This window comes from Myotis brandtii, unplaced genomic scaffold, assembly GCF_000412655.1.
Source record: "Myotis brandtii unplaced genomic scaffold, ASM41265v1 scaffold68, whole genome shotgun sequence".
NCBI classification, from domain to species: Eukaryota; Metazoa; Chordata; class Mammalia; order Chiroptera; family Vespertilionidae; genus Myotis; species Myotis brandtii.
Genome location: NW_005370657.1, coordinates 1,923,787 through 1,932,356, shown reverse-complemented (window position 1 = coordinate 1,932,356; position 8,570 = coordinate 1,923,787). Strand labels below are relative to the sequence as shown.

Here is an 8,570-nt window from a genome sequence, read left to right as displayed (position 1 = left end):
GGCCGCCTCAGGGCCATGCTCTGCAGGTCCAGCCCAGGAGGCACAGCGCAGGGCTCGGTCGTCCTCAGGCTCAGGCTGTCTGCTGCAGCCTCATTTGAACTCCCAACTCCTTTGTGGAGCCTTTACATGCCGCTGGAGGAAACTGTGAGCACAGCCTGACCCTGGTTGGCTACAGGCACTTCTCTCCACCCACCAATGCAAGAGGATCCCCCAGGCCCCAGAAAGGCTCAGGGCCTCCCCTCAGCCCCAGACAGAGGCGGGCGCCCAGTGATGTCACACTAGCTCCGGCCCCAGCTGGCCCGGCCCCTCCCCCAGCCCGCTTTGGCGGCTTCGGCAGCCCCCCCTCCCTTCCTTGGCACAGGCAGCCTGGCCCGGCTCTGCTCCCTGGCCCGCCTGCTCCCCAAACCCTAGGCAGCTCCCGGTTTGCTCTGCAGAGCAGACAGCTTCCCCTCCAACTCAGGTAATGGGCTGAGAGCTGCTCCAGCTGTGTAGGCAACAGTGTGCGTGCTGCAGGGAGCTGGGGCTCCCCGGAAGTCCCTGTCCCCAGGGGGGCAGCAGGGCAGCCCTGCCGATGGCCTTCCTGGACTTCAGTCCCCTCTCGGAACCCTGGGGAAGGGAGCCAAGGCTGTCTGCACAGCAGCCAGTAGCATCTGAGCTGGGAAAGTTAGCGGGAGGGAGGCGGGAGCCTAGGACCAGGGGACACCGCAGCTGGGGTGAGGAGCACTGGAGAAGCACTGTCACTTCCCACCTGAGTGGCCTTGATTTAGTCACCTCTCTGGGTGTCCCATTCATGCATCAGCAAATGAGCAAAAACTAGTAATCCACCTCCAAGGGCTGCGGCGAGCGTTCTGTGAGGTCACTCGCGAAAGGGCTTGGCACAGGGCAAGGATGCCCCAGTGGACTGAACTCAGACTCTGGGATCAGGTGGGTTACTGTGACCCCTCCCCCACCCCCCCAGTCAGGCTTTTCAAGGAAGAAATAATGCGGGACCATCGAGTCCTCAGCACAGTCGTCATCAAGGTGCAGCTTGTAAGTCCGAGCAAGAAAGGAGACAGCACTGGGCCCACAAGTGAGCGGTTCTCCAGGAGGGGGGCGGGGCAGGTTGGGAAGGGGCCCCCGGGCACAGTGCACCCCTCTGCCTGGACAACAGCCATGCAAGATACCCATGGTGACTCTTCTTTACTTTAAAAAAAATTAGTGATGAAGATGGTGGTAGTGCTGATGTTTGGGTACAAATTGGGAGAGAAATTTTAATGGAGTTCTCCCCACTCCTAAGCACAATGAATCATGTTCTTGGTCCCTGGGCAGACAGGTCCATCATGACCCTCCCCTCCTCAGGACCCGACTTCTGTCCCTGCAGGGAGTAAATGTCTCTTCCTGCCTCAGCCTCCTTCACATGCTCGGACGGTCTCCTTTCACCCTTTGTCGGTCCATCCCTTTTTAGAAGGTGGGTCTTTGCAAAAGACCCCAGTATGTTATAGGCCACAGCATCAGCCAGACAGCTGGATTGGGGGTGAAGATGCCCATCCATTCTGTGGATCCCCAGAAGGCCTGGAGGGGCCCGGTGGGGCGGTGGTCATGCCGCTGGTGGTGAGGCTGTGGCAGGCCGGGGGCTCGAGGTCAGCAGGAGCACAGGGCACCCAGTGGATTTCTTTTTGAGCTACAGCCTTGGCAGCTGGAGGCTGGCATATAACCTTCTTTCCCCCTTCCTCCTCCTCTCTCTTCTCCAGGATGTCTGTCTCTCTTCTCCAGGGTGTGGAACCGCTCTGAGCCAACACCAGGAAGCGAAAGTCCCTGTCCTCATAGAGCTCACAGTCAGGAGGGGAGACAGACAGACTGACTGGGGTACATGAGAAGTGCTGGGCGCTAAGGGCAAATGTAAGCCGGAGGCCTGACTAAGCCTGGGTGGGGCAGTCAAGGCAGGCTCCTTAGAAAGAGGTGCTTCAGCTGAAACCTGGACGCTGGTGAGAATTAGCAGGTAGGGAGGTTGGAGAGAAGATGTTGGTCTGGGCAAGGCAATAGTGTGTAAAGGCCGTGTGGTAGATTGCTTTTTCAGAGAGATAGCCCCAGTGGTATCTCCTGGTCCACATGAGACCTTGGAGGGGCAGGGCTCTGCCCTCTCCGTTGAATCGGGTGGTTCCGGACTTGCTTGTAGCCAATAGAATGCAATGGAAGTGATACTCCTGGACTTAAGGCTGGGGGAGAACAGGCAGTGCAGCTTCTGCCTTGTTCACTGGGACACTGTTTTGGAGCCTCGAGCCAGGCTGGAGCCTGAGAAGCCCCGCTGCCCGGAAGGAGGCACGCAGAGGCCGTCCATGGCATAGGTCCAGCCAGCACCCACCCCGGACGTGTGAGGAAAGATGCCTCTCAGCGATTCAGCTCCTGCCCATCGAGTCACCCTCGCTAGAGAGTCTTCCTGCTGAGGCCCCAGACATCAGCAAAGATAAGGCACTCCACTGTTCCATATCTGAAGTCCTGACTGAAGAATCCGTGGCGATAAGAAAACGGTAGCTGTAGGCTGCTAAGTTTGGGTGGGAGCTTGTTACAGCAGCAGTAACTGGAGCAGACCCTGAGGCAGGAGCAGCGCAGGGAGTTCGAGGAGCTGAAAAGTGCGCTTGGCTGAGGAGAGAAGGGGAGCAGGGCAGAGCATGAGGCCTCGGGAGAGAGGTGGGGCTTTATCCCAGGGAAGCTCGGGAGCCACTGAGAGACTTTAAGCATGGCAGTGTTCCAACTTGCTGCTACTTTTAAAAGCCCCAGTGATGGTTGCGTGCAGCCTGGATTGATGGGAGTGGCAGACAAGTCATCCAGAGCTGGGGAGATGGTTGCAGCCACGCTGGTAAGAGAAGCAGTTGGACTCACCAGGTCGGGTCGGTGAGGAGGGGGAATTCCCTGGACATTCCCTCTCTCTGGAACAGATGCAGCCGAAGTCCCTTGAAAACAAACTTGCTTTCTCAAGTCCACGTTCCTAGGATCTCATCAAGCGGGGGAGGAGCTCCAGGTGGCCTTGCCCTGTCCGTCTTTGCATGGCCCCTGCCCCTTTGGTGCCTTGGGCAGTTTATGCTGCTGAGGAGCCCGAGCCGTGGAGTCAAATCCTAGTCCAACCGGAGCCTCCCTTTGCTCACCTGTAAAATGGAGACGATACAAGGATTTACCACATAGGACTGCTGTGAAAATTAAATACGATGGGACACATTAAGTGTCACACACAATGGCTAGTCCATAGTAAGTGCTCAATAAGTGCTGGCTATAGTAACCTTTATTGCCTCCTTGGCTGTGGGTTCCCTGAGCACTGGGGGCGTAGCCATGTAGAGCTCTTCTTTTGTCCAGCCCAGTCCAGTGGGATGAACACATGAACGGCTGACTGCGGGAGGGTGAATAGCTGTGGCTTAGAGTCTAACAGACCTGGGCTCAAATCCCAACTCTGTGACTAACCTGGCAACTTTCTGATTCCCTTTCAAACTTTGTTTCTTCATTTTAAAAAAGGGAATGATAATACTCCTCAGGGGTGGTGTGAGGATTAAGATAATGCACCTGAAGCACTTAGCACAATGCCTGGCATTCAGCATTCAGCAGTTGCTCAGGAAACTGCGTGCTGCTGCTGCTCCAAGCTCCTCCCACACTTACGCAGCACATTTGCCAGGTTTCTACCTTGATGGCTCCTGGATCTTGGATTCCCCTGACCTCCTCTAGGAGCACTATTCCCACATTTCCGCCAGCCTATTGGACCAAAACGTCATGTGACTAAAGCATTTAAGGAGGAGAAGATCTTCATTTTTCTTACTAGAGTTTTTATCAGGATGAAAACATATGTATTGTTTACATGGTGGCACAATACAAAGAACCTTAATTATGTCTCTCAGTTTGTATAAATGATTTCATGTATTTTCACCTTCCTGACAGCTATACTTTTTTTTCTATTGGGAATGTTGAGATGTTGAACTGAGGCACTGTGTGTGTGGTAGGAGTGTGTTGGGGGAAATGCATGGATAATGTGTGTTATCAGGGAGTGCTTGGGAGGAGACCTTTGTTGTACTTTGCAACCTCAGAGTCTCACCAGCATTTCAAGCTTCAGGTATCCCAAATTGACCTCCTCCCCACTTAGAACTTTTTAAATGCCTTCTGGCCTACATTGTTTCTGATCAGAAGTCAGTTTTCTTCTTTATTGTTGTTCCTGTGTACATAGTCTTTTTCTCTCTGACTTCTTTTAAGATTTCTCTTTATCTTTGACTGTAAGCAGTTTGACGGTGGTGTGACTAGATGTGGTTTTCTTTGTATTTATTATATGTAGCCTTCACTGAGCATCTTAGATCGATGGGCTGATGTTTCTTACTGAATTTGGGAATGTGGGGGTAATTTTTGGTCATTATTCCTTCAGATATTTCTTCTGCCCAATTCTCTCTCCCCTCTCTTTCTGGAATTCCATTTATACACTAGGTATTGTCCCACTGGTCACTGAAGCTCCGTGTATTTATTTATTTTTCCCTTTTTTCACTCTGTTCTTCAGTTTGGATCATTTCTATTACCTGTCTTCAAGTTTGCTGATCTTTTCTTCTGCAGTACTAATCTACTATTGATTTCATCCAAAATATGTTTTATGTCAGGTATTTTATTTCTAGAATTTACTGCTGTTTCTAGAATTTACCTAGGTTTATTTATAGGTCCCTTTTCTCTTCTGAGATTCTCTAACCATTTATTTATTCTATCTTTCATTTACTGAAAATCCTGTGCATATAATAACCATTTTAAAGTTCTTATTTACTAAATCCATCATCTGGTTCATCAGTGGGTCTGGTTTTATTGACTATTATTTCTCTTGATTGTGTGTCTCTATATTTTTTAATTGCATAGTGGACATTTTGGATGATACATTGAAAAGACTATTTTATTGTTTTCCTATGAAGAATGTTATGTTTTGTTCTAGCAGGCATATCCACTTGAGCTTGTAGAGGTTGGTTTTAGATTTTGTTCAGATAGATTTGTTTTGGTTTTGCCCATAGCCCTAGGGTATAACCCTTAGTCCTGTACTTATTTGTAAGACATGGTTTTCTGGAATTAAATCAAAAGCCGTAAGTGTTTGCTAAACCCCTTTAACTTGACAAGACTTGAACTCCCAATTCTATCTTCCAGGCAGGGTTGAATTCTCTGCCTCCCAGCTATTGCTTCCTTTGGGGAGTTTTTGGGCTCCTTAGAGTCCTGTCTACACATAAAAAATTTAGGGGTTAACTAAGGATTTGGAGGGGGGTTGTATAGCAATTTTGGAGCTTTTTCTCTGTGGTTTTCTCCTTTCTGGCATTTTCCTCTTCAGTTTTCATCCTCAATGTCCAATCGCTTTCCGTCTTCCCAGCCAATAATACTGCTACATTCCATTTTAGTTCTGTTCTCCCATGATTCACCATAAACTGGGCAGTGCTCTAGTGTGCTTCCCATCTCCCAAGGACCATGTCTCCTCCAATTTCCATTGCTTTAGGTTGTTTTCAAGTGCTTTCTATTAGTTTGTGTTTGTATATTGTCCAGATCAGGGGTCCTCAAACTTTTTAAACAGGGGCCAGTTCACTGACCCTCAGACCATTAGAGGGCCGGACTATAGTTTAAAAAAAAACTATGAACAAATTCCTATGCACACTGCACATATCTTATTTTGAAGTAAAAAAATAAAATGGGAACAAATACAATATTTGTATTTGCATGTGGCCCGCGGGCCGTAGTTTGAGGACCCCTGGTCCAGATCTTATCATTGCTATTGACCAGAGAATTACTTCAATCACTCCTCCATTTTAGGAACAGGAAGTCCCTACATCCCAACTGAATGTGTCTTCTTGCCCAAACTGCCTTCCTCACTGCTGTTGTTGATCTCTTGGTCATAGTCTGTTGGGAAACTTCAGTCTCAATAATTCATAGATTGGTTCAGCTCAGAACCACCTGGGCACCAGCAGATAACAAAATGTGTTGTCCCCACAAGCCTTGTTAGAGCACCTTACGTAGCTACCTGTGATGTACTAGATATCAAGCTCAACATTTTATTTTTTTCTCCTCTAAAAATTTATGAGGGAAGCATTACTCTTCTGTTCTACTAACAAGTATACAGAGCCTTAGCAAAATGAAGTCCTTTGCACCAGGCCACAAGCTAGGGAATAAGGGATTAAGACCTACCTCAAAGCCAGCAAGAACACAGTTATCCTGAAAACACATTGCATTTTTTCAATTCTAATACATTTTTTCTTGTTTTGAGATCTCTGAAATCAGGATGCATCTTAAAGTTAATAGCATGTCAAGGTTTAATTGGCAGCACCTTTTATTTTTTACTGGAACATGAGGCATTTACCAGTTGATGGTTTCTCAGATTTGAGGAAGTTTGGCGGTTTTAGTGATCAAGGTTCCAGTGAAGTTGATCCGTAGTTAAGGGCCAAGAAGGCAAGGCCCCTCCTCTCCTGGTCAGCTGGTATTGCAAAGGTCTGGAGGAGGGTCTGAGCATCAGGAAACCTGCAGAACTGCCAGAATCCTCTGTCCATCCAGATTTGCTAATAATAAAACAGCTGCCTGTGAGGTGGAGCGAGCCAGCTGGGCCTCTCCTCTCCTGGAGGTATTGTGGTCAGATCCTGTGACTTGTGGGAAACACGTGCTTCCTGGCCCTGGTGAGAAGTTAGGAGACTTGCACTTATGGGAGGATGCTGAGGCAGTGCTACTGGTTGTCTTGGACTGCCCAGTGTCACAGAGGTGTCCAGGCCGAGTGGAAAGCCCTTTGAAGGCACTGTCTGTTCCACGCTTGCCGAACACATGTCAGCGCAGGGCGCATGCTCCGTTCCAGAGCAGCTTCGAGGGCCTGCTCATGGATGATCTACTTCATTCCTGACTCTTCAACCCACTGCCAGGGGACAGAGTCCGGGCAGTGCTTCTCCTCGGGTCTGGATATCACCTAACAGTCAAACACATTTGCTATTCAGTCAACAAATATTTATTAAGCCCCATCTGAGCACCAGAGTTTGGGCTCCAGGTCAATTTGCTCAAAGCCAATTTGCTGAGACTTATTTGCCTGGTTTTCATTTTGTCATCATAACGGTATTTGGAGGAACGTTCATTTGGTCTTGTCCCTGCTCTCCCATGTGCAGCTGTGGCCGGGGCCCATCCCCAGGAGGGCAGACTCGGGATAGAGACAGGGGAGAGTTCATTTTAGTTTGCTGGTTTTCTTTGTATCTTCATAATAAAAAATTCACAGGAAATTTCCAAAGCTGCTTTAAATCATCCCCATTCTATATAAAAATTTTAAAAAATTGTTGCTTCTGGAACATTGTCTGTGTCAGACAAGACCTTTGTACCAAATGGGAGATGAGGGACAGAAGGCAGCCTTATGGTCAGTGCGGGAGGATCCCAGCCCCTAACAGACGCCTTCGGACATGCCCATCCAGGGGCAGTGAGTGGCCCTCACAGATGCCTGTGGACATGCCCGTCCAGGGGCAGTGAGCGACCCCCACAAATGCCTGTGGACATGCCCGTCCAGGGGCAGTGAGCGGCCCCCACAGACGCCTGCGGAGATGCCCATCCAGGGACAGGGAGCAGCTGATGACTTTGCTTGTCTTTCCCGGGGCCCAGGGAGTCAGCTGGGCAGATAAATGAGGGCTCCTGGCAAGAGACCGCTGGAGTGCGTTTCCCAGGCACGAGGCCGGGGTGAAATCACCAGGCAGAGAAGCTTCCAACACCTCGAAATCCACCCTGGAGAGACCCTCCCCGTCCCCTTTCACGTGGAGCCAGACCGTCCTGGTTTCTATGTGTGCAGAGTATTTGGTAAACAGAATGCTTGAGCCCTGACTTGCTGGAAGGGGCAAATCCCAGCTGACGCCCCAGACGCTCAGCCTATTTCTGGCCTGTCTCTTCACCCCCCCACCCCCTGCTGAGGTCTGTGGTCTGAGTGTTCATCTGGCCCCCCAGCACCCACCACGGGGGTGGTAGAGACGCCGTTGGAGGAGCCGGTGTCACGTTCCTTTCCTGCTCGAGCCTTGGCCCAGCCAGGTCTCCCACCCCTGCCCCAGCTGATGCCTGGTATCCACTTAGTAATGCTCTTGTCCCCACTCCCCCCGTGAATGCTGTGATTCAGCACACACAGAGAAGAGCTTCACTAAGAAAGAAAGTATTCACGGCCGCCATCCAGCTCGGCAGGCGCCGGGAGACAGCTGCCGGCTCCTGCCCGGCCGGGATGGGAGGGCCGCCCACCCTCCACACACAGAGGGGTCTCTCCTCCATGCTTTTTTTTTTAAGACCCACAGTCTCTTTTGGTTGCTGGACCAAATGCAGCTTAAATCTGTGTTCAGAACACCTCATTAATAAGTAGCAGATTAATAGTCTCCTGGAATTAAGAGAACACCACTCATTCAACAAAAAGTGCGTTGTAGGCACGCATGTGCCTGGCACCGTGCTAGGCTCCCTGCCAAGACCCCTTTCATGCCTCTTCTTAACTCTGGGTTTTAAAGACACCGATGCTATATAATAAAAGGCTAATATGCAAATCGACCAAACAGCGGAATGACCAGTTGCTATGACGTGCACTGACCACCAGGGAGCAGACGCTTGCAGGAGCT

The 8,570-nt window shown here is 50.1% G+C and overlaps 1 protein-coding gene and 1 long non-coding RNA gene across 10 annotated transcripts in view; both read left to right on the top strand.

Moving 5' to 3' along the window:
- RALGPS1 (Ral GEF with PH domain and SH3 binding motif 1) overlaps positions 1–8,570 on the top strand; it is a 240,208-nt gene that overhangs the window by 173,142 nt on the left and 58,496 nt on the right. The gene's annotated exons all lie outside the window — the stretch shown is intronic.
- Positions 5,361–8,570, top strand: part of LOC106723927 — a 5,184-nt gene continuing 1,974 nt past the window's right edge. Inside the window, exon 1 of the long non-coding RNA XR_001359677.1 lies at positions 5,361–5,371. This is a non-coding gene — a long non-coding RNA (uncharacterized LOC106723927). The remainder of the gene's footprint in view (positions 5,372–8,570) is intronic.